General features: G+C 39.2%; 1 protein-coding gene and 2 non-coding genes across 3 annotated transcripts in view; 2 read left to right on the top strand and 1 right to left on the bottom strand.

Moving 5' to 3' along the window:
- Positions 1 to 20,296, bottom strand: part of LOC136879128 (probable phosphite transport system-binding protein PtxB) — a 63,693-nt gene that overhangs the window by 23,019 nt on the left and 20,378 nt on the right. The window lies entirely within an intron of this gene.
- On the top strand, positions 2,299 to 2,439 carry LOC136879429 (U4 spliceosomal RNA). Its single transcript, XR_010860925.1, has one exon. It is a non-coding gene; the product is annotated as a U4 spliceosomal RNA (small nuclear RNA).
- Positions 12,048 to 12,188, top strand: LOC137501924 (U4 spliceosomal RNA). Its single transcript, XR_011018684.1, has one exon. It is a non-coding gene; the product is annotated as a U4 spliceosomal RNA (small nuclear RNA).

Here is a 20,296-nt window from a genome sequence, read left to right as displayed (position 1 = left end):
TACTAAATGTTTTCAACCCTCCCTCGAAAGTGACCTTGAACACACCTGAAAGCAAGTCTGTCCCCGTGCCAGTACATAGACCCGAGTTTTTGGCTTTCTTCTGCTATCTCTCTCTCTCTCTCTCTCACACTCTCATTCAGCACATACTTCGTCCTTTCAAAGTTAGTCTGCTAATTATTGTTGAACTTCTTGTATTACACATGTGATTTATTGTTTGAACTTCAAGTTACAAGAGTATTCTCAATTTATAAGATTGTATTCAGTGCAAGTTTTATTTTTCTTGTGTAGTGTTCAGATCATGAGTCCATAGACTTGTTTGAAATAGCTCTTCATACTAAACTAACATCCTAAGGTACCTTTCCAACTCGTTTAATTCATGAAGACTGAGTGATTTGATTGTATGTTGTCCACCTCATAATAAAACAGAGTAAACTTAATTACTTCTTTAAAGGAAGTATTTCTCTAAGCTAATGATGCCTAATGAGATATCTATTGCTGTAGATGCAAATTCTGGACCTAGTATGGAAAGTGAGCGGTTTGTTGAGCTGAAGAAAGTTTTCTGCAGAGTCGCGTATGTTGCAGTAACAACAGTAACTTGTGAACAAGGATTCAGTTTTGTTAACGGGATGAAAAGTGAGAAAAAGTAAGCAGAGACTTTCCCTGGACATCACTACACTGGGAGATGTCATGCTGCAGGCTGTACGGTATGTAAATGGATCACCATTAGAAGACATCAACTCTGGTGAAGCCAATAGACAACTGGTATTTCTCGTCAGCACTGTGCCATGTCAGTGGCCATCACAACAAACACTTCAAATCCATCTAAGCAAGGCATGAGGAGTAAGCCTGAAAAGTAATTTTTCATTAATTTTTTTAATCAGCATTACCGGTATTTAATTTCTAACCAGATAACTGGGGCAAAAGAATGTAAACTGGCCTAATAAATAATGGAATAATGCAAATCATTTTGGTTAATGCTGAACACTAAACAAAATAACTTTTGCCCCCCTCCCTGCAGATTTCTGGCAGATGAAAAATAGCATTAATAATCAAGGGCTACATCACCCGCTACAGTTTGTGCTGCAGACATACGCGTGGTGAAGTAAATGAGAGATATGTACATTTCTTTTTTCAGTGTGGTCTGGAGCAGGCTCCCTTCTTTAGAGCCAGTTCAGTTGTACCTCCTAGATGCTTTAGAGCTATGCTGTTTTAAATATGAATCTTGTTTGATATAGGGTACTGCGTTATTTATTAAAAACACCATTTTCACATTGGGAAGATGAGGATAAGAAAGAATTAGGGGAAAAAATGTCTAAGTTCTTTGAAATAATTTCAGAAAAGGCTATAATCTTTGTATCGAATTGTCGTGGTTTTGCTCCTCTCCAATTCAGCAGAAATTGTTTCATTCAAGCTGGCTTCTTGGCAATAAAAGTAATGTTTGGAATAGGTGAGTTGAATGATTATGGTAAGTGAGAAAAAATATATTACCAGCATTTTCCCAACTAGCTCTTCACAGACACAAACCGTCACTGCCTGAGACAAGGATTAAAGTCCCCAAATGAGCCGGTAATCGAACCCAGTTCTTCGGCTGACAGACGAAGGCGTTGCCTATGGGACTACTAAATAATTTCGTGTGGCTATTTCTAGCCCTTGTTAAGGCAGACCCTCCGACGAGGGCGGGCAACATCTGCTGTGAATGAGAAACTGCGCGTTAATGTGGTCACGGCCGACTTGATGCGTCGCTCTAGCTAGCTCCTTACCGCAGTGAGGGATCCAGTCGGCCGCGATATGGCAGTGGATAGTTTTAGTGTGTGTATAAATTGCAAACATATTAGGAAAACACGAACACTCAGGCCCTGTTTATGATTTAAAACCTTCGACCCAACCACGAATCGAACATGAGGCCCGGGGATCGAAAGCTTAGACGCCGACAATTCAATCATGAAGCCCAATGGGGTAGTCACTGCCATCTTAATATAACGCGACACACATAACCTATCAGGTAGGCTATAGCTTAGTTATGTCTGGATTTAATGACGTCACTGCAGTTCCTCTTCCGTTTCTTTGTACAAGTGTCGTTCAATGACGATATAAAAAATACTTAATCCTCAATAATTTAAAATAAGTAGTGAAAAGGTTTATAGCGATTTGTCGTCAAATATTTCTGTCTATAGTATACTGTGTTGATTTTTGTATAAAATTCAATATTTTTCTTGAGACATTGGAATATATCTCAAACTACTCGTAGATATAGGTTACTCAAATGGATATAAGAGATGCCGAATCCCATTTTTCGTTAGCTTTGCGCAGTGGCAATATCGTAACCAATGAGGTTTATCCGAGGTGCGATTATTGCTAGTTGAAAACTTATACCAATACCCCGCCTAGTCAATGTGAAATACCGTTGGCTACGGCAATTTTTGAAAGTTCCTACGGGAACTAACATAATATATAAACAAAATTGTGCTTCATAGACATTCCACAGTGATAGCGAGGTGAGTGGTATTCAACTTTTAAAGCTCCCACAATGCGTACGGAAAAGGTTGTTAACATCTATTCTATCCTCTTTGGTTAACATAATGTGCAGCAACGGAATGTGATACCCATGTTGAGTTTTCGGGATACCAATTATTTATATTTACAGTACGAATGTACAGTAGCGGCGATTGGGAATTAAAAGTGCGGGTTAAAAAATATACAGACAACAAACAGTACCTGGGTTTGTGGGATATAGCGGAACTGACTGAAGAAAAGAAAAGCTTTTGCTCTCGGAGCGAATTTCGACAGAGAGGTAAAGGTTGACAGGTTACCAATTTAAGTGCGGTAATAATAGTTTTTTTTTTTTGAAATTTTGAATCAATACTATACAATAAATCTTTCACCAAAGGTACAATATCACACATGCATTACAATTAAAAAGAAGTACGGTGTGATTATACAATTACAATAATTTAGTATTTGACTACGCACTAACAATCTAACAGACACTAAATCGGGCGAGTAGACCGTGGGCTTAGGAGCGCGCAGCTGTGAGCTCGCATCCGGGAGATAGTGGGTTCGAATCCCACTGTCGGCAGCCCTGAAGATGGTTTTCCGTGGTTTCCCATTTTCACACCAGGCAAATGCTAGGGCTGTACCTTAATTAAGGCCACGGCCGCTTCCTTCCCATTCCTAGGCCTTTCCTGTCCCATCCTCGCTATAAGACCTATCTGTGTTGATGCGACATAAAGCAACTAACAAAAAAACAGACACTAAAGAGACTGACGAATGAGTGCGGCAAGCGGGTAAATCACACCTCAGTGTCCATGACCGTGGCAAAAAAAAAAAAAAAAAAAAAAAAAAAAAAACCTGTTACCCTTCCTCACAGCATATGCAAAGTCTCCACTACTTGCTGTGGCGTTTTAGAAATCAGTTAGCCGGTACGAATGGTATTTTGTGCTTGTTTCCGCTAATAATTAAAGAAAATAATGAATTACCTGACAAGGCATCAGGGCTTGTATAATTTTTTTTTTTTAGTAATTCCTACAATTCCTAGCTTCAGTCAGCTAAAATTGAATAAAAATGTAATATTTTCTCCACAAAGTGCCCCCCCCCCCCCAGCCCCACCTAATCGCCGCTACTGCTAATGTAGGTTTCAAAATAAAATGACTAACCTTATGACGAGTGTTCACCGTACAAGTACTACATACAACAGGGATTGGTACTCTCTTAACCTTAGTTACGGTACGTATGTACAGTTAGTTACACACCTACATTGCAATACCCAAGTGGATTGAAGAAAATTGAACTGAAAAATTGAGGCATATTATATTCATAGTTTCGTCACTAGCAACAAATAAGAAATGTATGAACTTGATTCCTCCCATATACAGGGTTATTCAGCTAAGTTGTCCACCTCAAATATACTGAAGGCTACCAAGGCTATCAGTCCCAAACCTCAAATGGGAACGACGGAAATCTAGAGCGCATTATAATGTAAGCATCTGACACATTGTTCCATTTACAAAACTTGAACGTGATGAGATAAAATGTTGCTCGTATGTCTGAGTGCAAGGCATAGGAGAAAGATATTGCAGCCCAGGCACTCTGTCCCTCTCCCCTCCCCTTGCCTCGCACGGCTTGTTGCTGAACGTCCGATAGGAGAGGGGACCGGGGGCAAAGGTGTGCTAGACTTCGGTCTGTCAGATCGCAACTGTTAACGAAGGAGAGATAGCTCAAAGACTCAAAGTTCTCCGGAAGTTTCCGAACTGACACATGCATTCCTCATCGTATATACTTCCTCACCTCATACTCAGATAACAGAGTGCTGGCATTCACTCCCTTTTGCTCCTGCATCCTTGTAGAAAGACAATGCTGGGCTACTGTTATAGGGGTAACAGTTTTCTTTTTATAGGTAAATCTGCTAAAATGAAATGCATTCTTTCAGGTTTAGTGTTTTCTTTGGTTGGTTGGTATCGAACCTGTGATCATGAGTCGGAAACCACCACTGATCTCCTGAGAAGAAAGCTAATAAACTAGTGAATGATGGGTACGACTGCTAGTTATGTTGTAAAATTCAAAATTTTAATTTTGCCTGTTCCCCTATCGGGCGCGTCCCAGGTGGCGGATCGGGGGGCTCGCCGGACTTGTCCGGAGGGCTTGAGGGAAATAAAATACCTCTCGCGGACCAAAAACAGGCACAGCCAGAAAACATCTTGAGGCAACCTCTGAGGCTCAATACCTTAGTTGTAACTATGAGATTGACAAAGATCAATCTCCCCATTATCTTCAACTTACTAGCATGATGGCAACGTCAGTTAATGATACTACTACCCCAGGCCCTAGTATTCATACTAGGTTTTCTCGGTCATCGGATTCTGGGGGACCGAGAACATCATGCGGGAATGTATCGGAGCTTCCCAAATCTCTTCGCCCAAAGGAAGAACATTTTATTGGCACTTTAAACATCAACACGCTTCGCAAAATTGGAAAGTTGAAGCACTTAACAGACACATTAGACCAACTCAACATCCAAATTCTGGCACTCCAAGAAACTAGGTACAGTGACGAAAATCATTTTGAATCAGGAAACTATAGAATTTATAAAGGTAAACCAGCTACCCTCCTCCCTAACAAAATATTACAATTTGGCACTGGTTTTGCAGTGAGAAAAAATATCACAAATTCGGTATTATACTTTGCATCTCCTTCTGAAAGAATTTCGCTAATGACAATCAAATCAGGAAACAAAGCTTATACACTAATCAATGCACATGCACCTACAAACAATTACAATCAAAAAGACCCACAGAAGGTAGATGACTTCTGGGAATTACTAGAAGAAACTACAGCCAAAATTCCAAAACATCATGTCAAAATTCTGCTGGGGGACTTCAATGCACAAATTGGCAAAGAGAAGAAATTTAGGACCACTGTAGGACTTTACCCTGCTCACAAAAGAACCAATAAAAATGGAGAACGTTTAATTGGCCTCTGCGAGAATTTCGATCTGAAATTGATGTCAACCCATTTCCTGGCACTTCCACAAAAGAAAATGACATGGAGATCCCCGAACATGCATTTAGGAGAATTTCAACTAGACCATGTGGCTATTTCCAAGAAAAACCAAAAAGAAATTATGAACGTTAAAGTCAAAAAGGGAATTATTGACTCCGACCACCACCTATCTCTTGTTAAAGTAAAGTTTCAACCCAACAGGAAGAAAACCAAAACAATCAGAAACCCAAGAATCGACCCTGAATTTCTGAGACAGAACTCAGACAATTTCCTTGCGAATATCTGCAACGATGCTCCTTCAAACTGGCTAGAACTCAAGGACACACTCTTGAAAGCTTCACAAAACATCAGCAATCCCCCAAGGAAACGCAAACACAGGTGGTGGAATGACACCTGTGACAAGGCCATAGAAGTCAGAATTAGGTCCTGGCTAAACTGGAGTTCCCATAAAACTGATCAAAATCGTGATGAATTCTTCAAAACACAGAAACAAACCTCAAAAATCATCAGATCTGAAAAACGAAAATATGATCAAAACAGACTGGTAGAAATAGAAGAAGATTTCAAGAAAAACAATACACGGAACTTCTACAGAACATTCAGAGAAGAATTATCCAATTACCAGGCACCTAGTCTCTGTTTCAAACGTACAGATGGGACTTTAGAAACAAGTAATAAGGGAAATTGTGAACTCCTAGCAAACCATTTCATGGACCTTTTAAACTGTGAATCTCCAAAGGAACAATTCACCTATGAAAAACCAACACCTAATCCAGATTCAGAACCCCCCACATTACAAGAAGTCAAACAAATAATCAGAGATTTAAAAGACAACAAAGCACCAGGAGAAGATGGAATAATCGCTGAAATGTTGAAAATTGGTGGTGACAAACTGGCCCAGAGTATTCAAAAAATCTTACAGGACATTTGGTTTTCTGAAGAAATTCCGGAGGATTGGAAATGTGCATTGATTCACCCACTTCACAAGAAAGGAGACAAATCAGATATTAATAACTACAGAGGAATTTCTCTCCTCTCACTCGTATATAAAATCTTCTCTAAAGCTCTACTTAATAGATTAGAGAAACAAACAGACCACCTGATCGGAGATTATCAGGCTGGATTCCGAAAAGGGAGATCCTGCGCAGAACAAATCCTAAACCTAAAAACCATACTACAGATTCGCAAAACCAAACAAACAGTAATCACCTTTGTTGACTTCAAAAAAGCGTATGATTCCATAGATCGGCAGACCCTGTTCAACATACTAGAGGAATTTCAAGTCGACAGGAAAACGAGGGAATTGATTAAACAAACTCTGACCAACACAACATCAAAAGTTAAGTTCTTGGGAGAAATTTCTGAACCGTTCGAAATCAGAACTGGCGTCCGACAGGGAGATGGACTATCCCCACTACTATTCAATTTAGTTTTGGAAAAAGTGATTCGTGAATGGAGAAAAGAAACTAAAGGTATAAACATTGGCAGACTTCTTAAAGACAAAATTCACCTTGACTGCTTAGCTTTCGCAGATGACCTTGCGATCCTTTCGAACAACAGACAAGAAGCAATCCAATCCATAGAAAAATTGAATGAAATAGCCGCAAAAACCGGACTTCAAATTTCATTTGAAAAGACGCAGTTTATGGAAGGAACTAAATCAAGATTCGACAATCAACCATTAATCACCAATTGTGGAATAATTTCCCAAGTAGACAAATTCAAGTATCTAGGTGAAATTATTCAGCCAGCAGGGTTAAATCAGGAAGCTAACAAAGAAAGAACTGCTAAACTGCAAAGGGCTTACAAAATCACATGGAACAGATACAACAAAAGATGTATATCAAAAAATGCAAAATTACGACACTACAATACAGTCATCAAACCAGAGGCACTTTATGCATCTGAAACACTGATCATTGGCGGCAGGTCACAAATGAAAAGCATTGAGAAACAAGAGAGGAAAATTCTCAGAAAAATCCTAGGACCAAAGTTCGAAAATGGAATTTGGATGAAAAAGAAACCACACGAAATTTTTCAATTCACAGAAAAAATCACAGATACCATCAGAAAGAGACGACTAAAATTCTACGGACACCTACACAGAATGGATAACAACAGGCTGACAAAGAAAATTCTAAATCTAGCTCTAACCCTGAAAATCCGCAACAATTGGTTAGCAGAAATACATGAAGATCTACAAAAAATGGGTATCGAGGACGAAACCATTCAAGATAGAATGAAATTTAGAAGCTTAGTAAACAAACATAAATTTGCAGAGAAACCAACAAGAAAAAATACAGGCTGGACAGAAACACGCAGAAAGGAACACAGTGAAAAAATGAAGAGATATTGGGAAGAAAAGAAGAAGAAACATTGTGCAAAATAAGTTCAAACGCGCTCCACAGCTGGGCACAACGAATCAAAAAAATATAATAATAATAATAATGGTGCATGGCATCTGTATAGGCTTGGTGGTGACCTAATGAAGATAAAATGATGAATACCCAGTTCCCACATCAGGGGAATTAAGAGTACGAGGGGGTTGATACTGAGAATTGAACCGGGCCCATCAGACCAAAGGCAAGCATTCTATCCATTTCACCACAAAGCCGGACATTAATTTGCTAAACCTTAGGCTACTACCTCTACTGATCAAGTGCTGATTATTGACAGTAGTAGAGGCCAGGGGAGTAGCTTGTGAAACAGCATTGACAATACAGCAGGCTAGTCTGTTGGCTATTGGCTGCAGCTCAGAAATCATAGGGCTTGACATTCACCAAACCAACTATCGAAAAGGGGTAACCTACCGTAAGTCTAGTGTAGCCCACGTCTTGATCCCAGCATATGCCACTGGTGAACGGTTAAAGATATTGATATTTTGTTTTCACTTTCAGTAATGCTATCAAAGGGCGAATAATCCGACTTACAGTACTGTTTTATGGCGTTAATATTTTCTGAGATGATGGTACCGTACTAACTTTGTTCAGTTGCAATTCAGCTTGCGAGGTGAAAGGACGTGGTGTGCTGAGCGCGTGAAAAGTATAGGAGTTTGCTAACATGGGAGTTTCAATTGATCAATACAAGTGTGCTATAGGCAGATGGCAGGGCAGATGGAAAGTGAAATCAACTCAAATGGTGAAAAATAGCTTCAACATCACGCAAATGGTATTTTCATTAGTGGTGGTGATGGTGCTACTAGTGATCGGTGGAGTGGAACTAAATCCGGGCCCTGGGCTGTCATGGGAAGATATTGAGAAGCTCAAGGAGGTCATGCAAGAATGCCAAGCAGAGAAGACCAAGGAAATGTTATTGGAACAGAAAAATGAATTCAAGGATTTGAAGACTTTCATACAAACAGAACTTAAGGATATCAAAGAGAGCGTACTGCAGAACAAAAACGAGTTTGATGAAATGAGGACGGTAGTCCTGGATCTAGAAGAAAGACTAAGGAACCATGAAGAAAGCAAAAGACGCAAGTGAAGGAAGATAGGAAGAGAAACATAATAATCTACGGGCTGGTAGAAACAGAAAAAGAGAACTTTAATGATATGTTAAAGAGAATACTTTTCTTAATCAGAGAGAATTTGAAGGTAGAATGTAATGAGAGTGATATTGATAGTGCCTTTAGATTAGGGAGGAATATGGGAAGACCAGTGAAAGTATGTATGGTATCTAGTTTGAAGGCTCAAAAAATTTTGGAAAGTGCGAAGAGCTTGAAGGGCCCAGAAATATGGATTAAAAAAGAATTGGATCAAGGTGAAATGGAAATATGCGAACATTACGTTTTCATCAAGGGAAGGCGCGGAATTCAGTGCTAAAAACATTTCTCTGTGGAAACAGGCTTATAACAGTGGGCGATTTTTGGAGCTGGATATGGACTGTTAGTCAGCTACACAACCTGGAGCGTTGCCCTGATGTGTCAGCTATTCGGAAGGCCTGCGAACTAGTGAGTGACGACAGTAGATCCGAGTCAGCAGCTGTGTGTGGCAATCAACAAAGCACGGACAATGAACTGGATGACGTGGCGCTCGAAACCGGCATCACCAACCCAGAGGTGCAATGAGCTGTACGAAGAATACCAACGCAGCAATCAAACGGAAGTCGCTGATGAATTACTGCATTGCTTAGACTCTGCCAGGAAGGAAAAATGGCATACATTGACGTCTAGTATTAACTTCCAACACTCCAGCAGAAAAGCATGGTCCCTCCTTAGGAAGCTGGGCAGTAGTGCCCCTAATTACCACAGCAAGAACTCTAAAATAAAGGCGGAACATATAGCAAACAGAATTGTTGGCTTAATCAGAGCATCAGCAGACACAAAAAGGGATGAAACAAGGCAAATCCTAAACGAGCTTAAGATAGAACTGTCCAGAGCTGAAACAAACTCGCAGTTCTCCGAGGATTTTTCTGTTGCAGAGATCTCAGCTGCTTTGAAGGAAACAAAATCGGGGAAAGCAGCAGGCTTGGATGCTATCCATCCCAAATTTCTGACGCACAGTGGTCCTAGAACTATGGAATGGCTTGCTAAATTCTTTAGTGACATCCTAATGAAAAGAAGGCTCCCACCTCTTCTAACTGAAGTAGTTGCTGTTGTGAAGCCCACGAAAAGTGGCTGTAATGCGGAAGATTATTGACCTATTGCTCTACTGAGTATCTGCTACAAACTACTAGAAAGATTGATCTATAACCGAATCTCAGCCCCAGTACTTCAGCACATTACAGTTGAGCAGTTGTTAGAGGAGCTGTTGCGATCAGGTTCTGGCACTAACCAGCCATACTGAGCAGGGCTTTCCAGCAAAAATTAAAACGGTTGCTGTGTTTGTGGATTTATCATCAGCCTATGATGCAGTCTGGCAAAAAGGGATGATCCTGAAGTTCCTGAAAATTATCCCTTGCAAGACCCAAATCAAATCAAAAATCAAAATCTCTTTATTTGCAAATGAGGTGTCTACCTCGGTGGCAAATGGTACACTAAAATACATTATTGTCAAGCACTAAATTTTAAATTAACAGGAGACGAAGAAAATTTTCCTAGAATACAATATTATACAATTTACGCTAATAATTTTTTCTATTAAACACACACATCATCCTTAATAAATTTATATTGTTTACAAAATTCTACTTATAATATCTTACAAACATAGTCAACTCATATACAGTACGGTATGTGAAATTACTTCTAATAATACTATACAACTGGTATAAGATTAACATTGAATTTATTTACATATTTATATTTTACCCATTTTGGAACCTAAGTAGCATAACGACCTGCTGCGTCTTAACCAGAGCCCCTTTTGCCACCACTTGCTCCCTTGCTCAACAACATGCTATGCAATTGCCTAATTCAAGTACATCTCAATGGAAATAGAAGCAGATCCTACAGATTAAATGATGGATTGCTGCAGGGTTCTGTTCTTGCTCCACTTCTCTTCAATCTCAACACGGTAGATCTTCCATTTACAGCGTGCTGAAAGTTTATATATGCTGACGACATAGCCTTAACAGCACAGTCCACAGACTTTGAGACCGCTGAAGCCATTCTCGCAGAAGATCTCCTAAAAATGGATAGATACTTCAACACCTGGCAATTGAAACCCAATGTAAACAAAACAGAGATTAGTACCTTCCATCTAGACAACAGGAGAGCCCATTACATCCCAAAAGTCAATTCAGAGGCCAACAGCTAAAATATTGTGCTCATCTAAAATACTTGGGTATTGCGCTGGATCGCTCTTTGACATATAAAGAACACCTCTGGAGAACAGCAGCAAAGGTTAAAACACGTAACAACATCCTTCACAAACTCAGTGGCACTAGTTGGGGAACAAATGCTAATGTCCTCCGAACAACAGCTCTTGCCCTAGTATACCCTGTATGGATCAACAGCACACACACAGGAAAAGTTGATGTCCAGCTGAATGATACCATGAGGACAGTGTCTGGCACACTCAAATCCACACGACTTAAATGGCTGCCAGTATTAACTAACATCCATCCATCCTCCTCACCTTCGAAGGCTAACTGCTCTGAAGAAGGAATGGTTAAAGTGTACTGCAAATACACTCTTGCCGATGCATCAGGACTGCAACCCTCAGAAGCATGGAAGATTAAAATCTCGACATCCATCATGGCAACTAGGAAAGAGGCTGGTTGAATCACAGTACAACATGAATAATGCCTAGAGGGAAGAGTGGGCTGCTTCAAACCCTGACCAGCTAGGATTGATATCTGACCCTTGGGTTCAACTTGCCAAGAAGTATCTGGGCTTCGTTGAACAAGGTGCAGACCAGTCTTGGAAGATGCAACTTCTGGCTCCACAAGTGGGGAAAAATTTCCAGCCCTCATTGCGACTGCGGTGACGTGGCTCAGGCAGTCCACCATGTTGTAATGCTTCTGAGGGTTGCAGTCCTGATGCATCGGCAAGAGTGTATTTGCAGTATAAAATTCAATATTTTTCTTGAGACATTGGAATATATCTCAAACTACTCGTAGATATAGGTTACTCAAATGGATATAAGAGATGCCGAATCCCATTTTTCGTTAGCTTTGCGCAGTGGCAATATCGTAACCAATGAGGTTTATCCGAGGTGCGATTATTGCTAGTTGAAAACTTATACCAATACCCCGCCTAGTCAATGTGAAATACCGTTGGCTACGGCAATTTTTGAAAGTTCCTACGGGAACTAACATAATATATAAACAAAATTGTGCTTCATAGACATTCCACAGTGATAGCGAGGTGAGTGGTATTCAACTTTTAAAGCTCCCACAATGCGTACGGAAAAGGTTGTTAACATAATGTGCAGCAACGGAATGTGATACCCATGTTGAGTTTTCAGGATACCAATTATTTATATTTACAGTACGAATGTACAGTAGCGGCGATTGGGAATTAAAAGTGCGGGTTAAAAAATATACAGACAACAAACAGTACCTGGGTTTGTGGGATATAGCGGAACTGACTGAAGAAAAGAAAAGCTTTTGCTCTCGGAGCGAATTTCGACAGAGAGGTAAAGGTTGACAGGTTACCAATTTAAGTGCGGTAATAATAGTTTTTTTTTTTTGAAATTTTGAATCAATACTATACAATAAATCTTTCACCAAAGGTACAATATCACACATGCATTACAATTAAAAAGAAGTACGGTGTGATTATACAATTACAATAATTTAGTATTTGACTACGCACTAACAATCTAACAGACACTAAATCGGGCGAGTAGACCGTGGGCTTAGGAGCGCGCAGCTGTGAGCTCGCATCCGGGAGATAGTGGGTTCGAATCCCACTGTCGGCAGCCCTGAAGATGGTTTTCCGTGGTTTCCCATTTTCACACCAGGCAAATGCTAGGGCTGTACCTTAATTAAGGCCACGGCCGCTTCCTTCCCATTCCTAGGCCTTCCCTGTCCCATCCTCGCTATAAGACCTATCTGTGTTGATGCGACATAAAGCAACTAACAAAAAAACAGACACTAAAGAGACTGACGAATGAGTGCGGCAAGCAAGTCTCATCCATGGCTGTGACAATATGGAAGCTGCTGGGGTATGGGTGGTGCTGAGTAATGACATTTGGGGCACAACTAGTGTCTGAGTGTTATGAAAGGTGTTGCTCATAGGATCAGTCACGCTGCAGTGGCACCTTCTGGTCCAGTGAAGAAAGCAAGGGCAAACTACCTCACTCCTCATCTTGCCTAGTACGCCTCATTTGGGCTCTGCTATTGGTTTTTGCAGTTTCCCTAAAACTGCATAGCCTTTGGTGGTGCTATTTGAGGATCAAACCAGCCTCTGGGCTGATGACCTAACAGACAGATCAACATCCAAACAGATATATGGTAAGTAGGAAAGTAGTAAAATATTGGTTAAGAAGGGGAGAGGGAAATATTGAACCTAGCATACCAACACCAGATGAAACACCTAGATGATGATTATTGGGTGTCGAAAGTGAAAAATATGCTAGACAGAATAGGAATGGGAGAATACTGGGATAAAGAGATGAACAGTAAAGAGGAAGAGATTCATCAAAAAGGTAATGATTAGAGTGAGGGACATAGAGAAACAGATGATTAGGGCAGAATGTGAAACCAAAAGAACACTAGCAGAATTTTGTGGAATTATTCAAAATATGTCAATAAGAAAAGAAAGACTCCCAAATAAACTAAGAGGTGTAGTGTGGTGGCTAATGGGGATATATATAAAAATAAGGGGCTGAGAGAGAACCATAATGTAAATCATTGTTTATTCTGTAGAGAAATAATGGAAGAGGCTCATCTATTGAGTATATGTAGGGAAACTAATGCACTGAGAACTAAATATTTTGGTGATGAATATAAATTAAAAGTAGATGGAGAGAAGGAATTTTATATAATAGCTAAATTGTTAAATAAAGAATGGATCACCCCAGGAAGAATGGCAAAGATTTTTTTGTATTTTAAGAAGTATGTGGCAGAAAGAAATGAAAAGAGTTTAGCACTAACTAAACAAATACTTGGACCAAAAGTAGTAAAGGTAAGATACATGGTGACATTTAAGCAAACATTGGAACAGTGTGATACACCTGAAAAGGTTCTTTAAATGCCTGTGAAGGCGCTTTAGTGTCTTGCCTGAAAAGGTCTGACATAATATGTAGCATCAGCTGGAAAGTGGGTATTTATAATGATTTAAATTATTTCTGCTGTGAAGTAGAAGTGTGTGTTTTTCGTTAGTGTGCCATGAGGTGAGCAGTTATATTGTATGTTTGATAATGATCATTTTTGCTTTAAGTATATAAATAAGTTAAAGTAAGATACATGTTGTCCTAGAGAATATAGCATTGCTAACGTCTAAGACAAAACAAATTATATTTAGTATAATTAAACAAATATAAGAGGAAAATGTAAAATGTAAGGCATGTATCAAAAATGAAGAAATTGCAAGAAAAGTGTGCTCTTTCCCTTAATTCCGGATAATCCAGAGCTAGGGGATGGGCATACTCCTATTCACTCATTCACTAACTTTGTTTTTTTAAATGGTAGCACACTATTTTGTACACATAGTCTTAAATCTACAAATATTACAAATTCAACACCATGATTATTTTGAAAATCGGACAAGCACTTCTCGAAACAATATGATGTATTCAAACATGCTTCATTCGCCAGCTGAGGACTGCCCTGTTTGATTTGCGTTTCAAATGAAACACGAGCTGGTGACATACAGAGTTGCTAGATAGGTGCTTATAAATGCACTATAATAAAATGTATGATTTAACGCTTTTAACATCGCCATAGGTAACATGTAAATGAAAAACGGATATAGTCCTTGAGCTACAGCAGATAGCATAGCTCTGTGAATGTGAGCCAAGTACCCACAACTTAAACGATATTTTGTCACTATCTGTGACAAAGTAGCAGGGTGTTTATCGACCATCTCTAGATGGAACTAATGAGCATCACATAGCCAAGACACTGAAGACAGACAGACTGGTGAAGCTCGCAGCCCATGTTACCACGACCTGCTGTGGTCTTCAGTGATGTCGAGACCAAAGAGGATGCCGGTCTTATTATCTGATGCGGCAATGGCAGACTGGTGGTGAATATATTTTTATTATCTTCAATAAATAATAATGTTATTTGTTTTACGTCCCAGGTCCAGTTTTTGGAGACGCTGAGGTGGCAGAATTTTATCCTGCTGGAGTTCCTCAACGTACCAGTAAATCTACCGACACGAGGCTTCATATAGGTACCACCAGACTGATCCAGGATTGAATCTACCAAGATTGTTTTATGATTGTGGTGTATTTTTGTAATATTTTGACAAGTTGTCTCCATAGCATGTGTTCTAGATCTCTGGTTATTTTTATAGCCATGTGAAATATGGAAGCCTTTTATGTGCAAGTCTTGCGTAATAGTCTGACAAGTTAACGTCCTATGATATGACATTTCAAAACATCTGACTTTTTAAAAAATATCCAGGGTTGTGAATTAAAAATCACGGTCGACTGGATCCCTCGCTTCGCTTCTAGTGCGATGCTTCAAGTCGGTCGTGTAAAAATGTTCATTGATTATATTCGTCAGATAAAATGTTTAGTTACAGTATCAAAAGCAACATTTAAGTTGGAATAATTTAGCTATCCTAACAAAAACAACCATTAATAATAACAAAAACGTGTAGTAACGTTTTAGTGTTCATGTATGTTACTGTGAAATAATAAGCACCCTACCGATATGTCTCTGTCCTATTCTAGTCACAACAGCATGACTACGATCGAGCTCCGATATTATTGGACCGTTTGTGGGCAGGTAACAACACTTCCCGGTACCGTACAGCAAACTGTGAGTCGCAGTGGTTGGTAGTGAACATGATTGTCACGGTAGCAGAGGACCGATAGCGAAGAAGCTCCTGTAGCAGGTTGTGACTTCTCCCTTCCAAGAGTAGATACCAGCATGATACACCAGCCTACCAGAACAGCCACCCCAAAAGTATCTGGCTACACCTGGAATAAGTTAAACTCACAGATTTCCAGTCTATTGTGCAATCGACCGTTAATTCATCCATGGAGAAATACATAAAAGTGATCTTTCTTCTAAATACAATAATTCATAATTCATTAATGCAAAAGAAATGCGTAAATAACTGTTTAAAGAACAGTCACTGAGCAATTTGGCCATGAGGTTAGGGTCGCGTAGCTGTGAGCTTGCATTCGGAAGATGCTGGGTTTGAATCCCCACCGTCGGCAGCCTTGAACATAGTTTACCATGGTTTCCCATTTTCACACCAGACAACTGCGGAACTATCCTAACAAAAACAACCATTAATAATAACAAAAACGTGTAGTAATGTTTTAATGTATGTTACTGTGAAATAATAAGCATCCTACCGATATGTCTCTGTCCTATTCTAGTCACAACAGCATGGCTACGAACGACCTCCGATATTGTTGGACCATTTGCGGGTAGGTACGACTGCTGGGGTACCTTCCCATCCTAGCCCTTTTCTATCCTTGTGTCGTCGAAAATCTTTGATGTGTTAGTAAGACATTAAAACCAAAAGAAAAAGAAAAAAAAGAGAGAGAGAGAAAAGTTGAGGCAACTGCTTAACAGAAACTTGAAGTTTTAAGAATAATGAAATATGCAAGAACTATAGACCTAGTAGTGATTTCTTTCTTGCAGCCAAATGTATGTACAAAATAAATTTAATTATTAATTAAAAACCAGATTTAGGTTCTATAGCTCTACCTTCTGAATCACTCTTCTGTACAAATTTTGTCTGCCTACGTCCTGTATCAGTTAGTACTATTAGCTGCTAATCTTGGAAGTTCAGAAAAAAAATCTGCAATTCTTTCGCTGAAAGAACGGGCAAGTTCTGATTTGTCAGCAAAATCAAGCTTTTGACTCTGCATCATGTATCTTGCATATATCTTGTAACATAAAAATAGTGAATTTCCACCTGTGGCTTTCTGTGGTTTTCCATTCTCCTGCACTAAGGCGAATGCCAAGACAGTTCCTAAGACAGGCTACGGCCGCCAACTCTCTCACCTTCATCTCACATCTTCTTATCCATTACAAATCTCCTGGTCTGAGAGATGGCGTCACTGTCTAAGAGCCCCCCACCCCCCCTCTTCAGGGGAGGAATGAAAACATTTAGTAGTAGTACATCCTGTATCAATCTTTTGGATTAGAGATTTCGGTATTGCCCTAGAAAGCCATTAATTTTCCTGTAGCTGCAAGTGATCTGAAACGAGCAACAATAGTTTTGAATTTGTTACAATTTTTTTGAAGCCATTTATGTTTTCTCCACAACCAGATTTAAGATATGGGTACAGCACCTGAAATACTTCCATTTTAATTGTGAAGGAACAGCATTCATAATATTGGCAGATTTATCAGTCCTTTTATCAGCCTATTAAAGAAACCAAATTCTAAACGATGTGGTGATTAAAGGCTGATAAATCTAATGAATCATGCCCTGAAAATGTTTTTAAGAATTTTATACTCTTAATTACAGAGAAAAATAGAGGAAAAGTTCAGTGAAACTTGGTTTGGTAAGAGGGACATCCTCGTGTCGATCCAATTTAGTTCAAAAGTGTCTTGACCAACAAAAAAATCTGTCTTCGCTTGCATCATTGAATATTGAAAGTTTCTGACAAATTTAAACATGTGTTTTTGTATGTCTTCTGAAGCAGTAAATATGTCAACATCATCAAGAAACTGTATAGCTGTGAGTCAATAAATATATCCTGTCTCCCAGTAGCAGCGATTGGAATTAGAAGTGGGGGAGGGGAGGGGGTAAAATGTATGGACAACAAAAATTATCCGGGTTTGTGGGATATAACGAGGAGGGGAGGGGAAAAACATCAAGAGTGAAATAAAAGCACAAAATGGTAAGTCTTTTGATGCTCTCCGGTCCAATTTTGACAGAGAGGTAAAGCTTGACAGTTTACCAACTTAAGTGCAGTAATAATAGTTTTTTGAAATTTTGATTCAATACTATACAATAAAACTGTCACCAAAGGAACAATATTATGCATGTATTACAATTAACACATTGAGTGCCAGACCAAAATTCATAGGATTGCCGTCTAGTGCCGTGAGCTAATAAGATCGAGTTATTCCCTGGTGCCAAAGCGTTCACAGGCTTAACCAAGCAAATGAGGAAATATTTATGATACACTAGGTTAACTTATTATGTATATTAGGTCAAATATTGCGACCCCATATGGGGTCGTATTGGTCATTACGAATTGTACACATATACGCGCCCCCATATGGGGTCGCACTTATACAGTAGTTACTGTCCCGATGCTTGGTCATACTTACCTTTTCCTTTGGAGGGACGCACTATATGCCATTGATTATGAAAGGCGTGTTAGCTTGTTCATACTGGAGCCGTAAAAATGTATGATCCATGATTTTAGGTCAGGAAATGTTTGTAAATGATGATCTTCCGAATTGAAGTTAGGAAATTTTCATATAAAATGTTATATAAAGTAGTGAAAATCATCTGAATTTGGTAAATTAGGATGTAAGAGAATAATATTATAAGAAGAATTAGTAGTTATGGAATATTGAATAAGTATATAATTATGTTTGTATAACTTTTAATTTGGTTAAGAGAACCTAGCAGTGATGATTGTGCAACATGGGAACCAATGACTATATCGTTGAAGACACTCATAATTGTTGCAACAGCTGGCTTGGAAACCTGGAGTACAGTAGGGAAGTGTATGCTGAAGATTTTAATTCTTCAATGTGGATGCACATGCGAGATTGCTATTTGCTCTGTACTGGGTTCAAAATTACTGTAACCGAGCGAGTTGGCCGTGAGCGTAGAGGCGCGCGGCTGTGAGCTTGCATCCTGGAGATAGTAGGTTCGAATCCTACTATCGGCAGCCCTGAAGATGGTTTTACGTGGTTTCATATTTTCACACCAGGCAAATGCTGGGGCTGTACCTTAATTAAGGCCACGGCCACTTCCTTCCAACTTCTAGGCCTTTCCTCCCATCGTCGCCATAAGACCTATCTGTGTCGGTGTGACGTAAAGCCCCTAGCAAAAAAAAAAAATTACTGTAACTATATACTTCGTCTATATCATCATTGTCCGACTTGTATATATCGTCCAGACTATCTGCAATAAGTCTTTTACTGCTCGATTTACTCATAGAGACTTAAAAAAGACAAGGAATTTCACAGCAGTGCACACTTACATAAACAATTCGTGCGCGAGATAGACAATAATTTTGTCACCCTACAGAGCACTCTTGACGTACCCATATGGGGTTGCGCCAAAACAGGAATTGACGAATGGAAGGTGGACTATGCATGTACTTAAATATACGACCAACAGATGGCAGAAAGAGACTTTATACAGCTTCGAAGCACATACTTACTGCGCACCCAAATTAGAACGAATGTACGACCCCATATGGGGACGTGAAGCTCAAAAACTTGACTACTTGCTTGGCACTCAACGTGTTAAATAGAAGCACGGCATGATTGTACAATTAAAAATAATTTAGTATTTGACTATACACTAAACCCCTGCTACCCTTCCTCACAGCACATGCGAAGTGTCCACTACATGCTGTGGCGCTATACAAATCAGTTACCTGCGACAAACGACATTTTGTGTATATTTTTGCTAATAATTTTGTTAATAATTTAAAAAAATAAAGGAAACAATCATCTGATAAGACAGCAGGGCTTGTACAAATTGCTTGTTTTAATAATAATTCTTAGTTTCAGACGGCTAAAATGGAACAAAAATGTAATGTTTCCTCCACAAAGTGAGGGGGGGGGGGGCTGCTCCCCTCGCTCCCCCTAATCACCACTAATGCTATCTCCTGTCCTTTTTAACTTATACTCTGAAGCTATGTTTTGAATATCATGATGAAGTTGATAAAGGAATTGAGATCAATGGAAAACAAATAAACACATTCACAATGCAAATAAAACCTTGGTACTACCTGGTAATTTAGAAAAAAATTGAAGACATTTTGAACAGAACCAAAAAATAAACATGGAGTTTGCCCTTAAAATAAACTCTTCCACAAGCAACATAAATATCTGCAAGGTCATCAGCAATCAGAAAGTTACTAACGCTAACATGTATACGGGTATTTATGTTTGTGGTGAGTAGAGTTTCCTTTTTCATGAAGGTTTTCTTTGTAATTTCATGTCCTGCTTGCTCATTCCATCATTGGTTATTTTATTTTCTAGGCACTGGTAGCTAAATTCTTCTACTTGCTTAATTATTTAATTTCCTACTTTTGTATTATATTCACCTTACATTAATCTACTACACTCCATCTCTTTTGTT

The sequence above is a fragment of the Anabrus simplex genome, chromosome 8, assembly GCF_040414725.1.
Source record: "Anabrus simplex isolate iqAnaSimp1 chromosome 8, ASM4041472v1, whole genome shotgun sequence".
NCBI classification, from domain to species: domain Eukaryota; kingdom Metazoa; phylum Arthropoda; class Insecta; order Orthoptera; family Tettigoniidae; genus Anabrus; species Anabrus simplex.
Note: the sequence above shows the minus strand (reverse complement) of the source record. Positions and strands in the feature narration are given on the sequence as shown.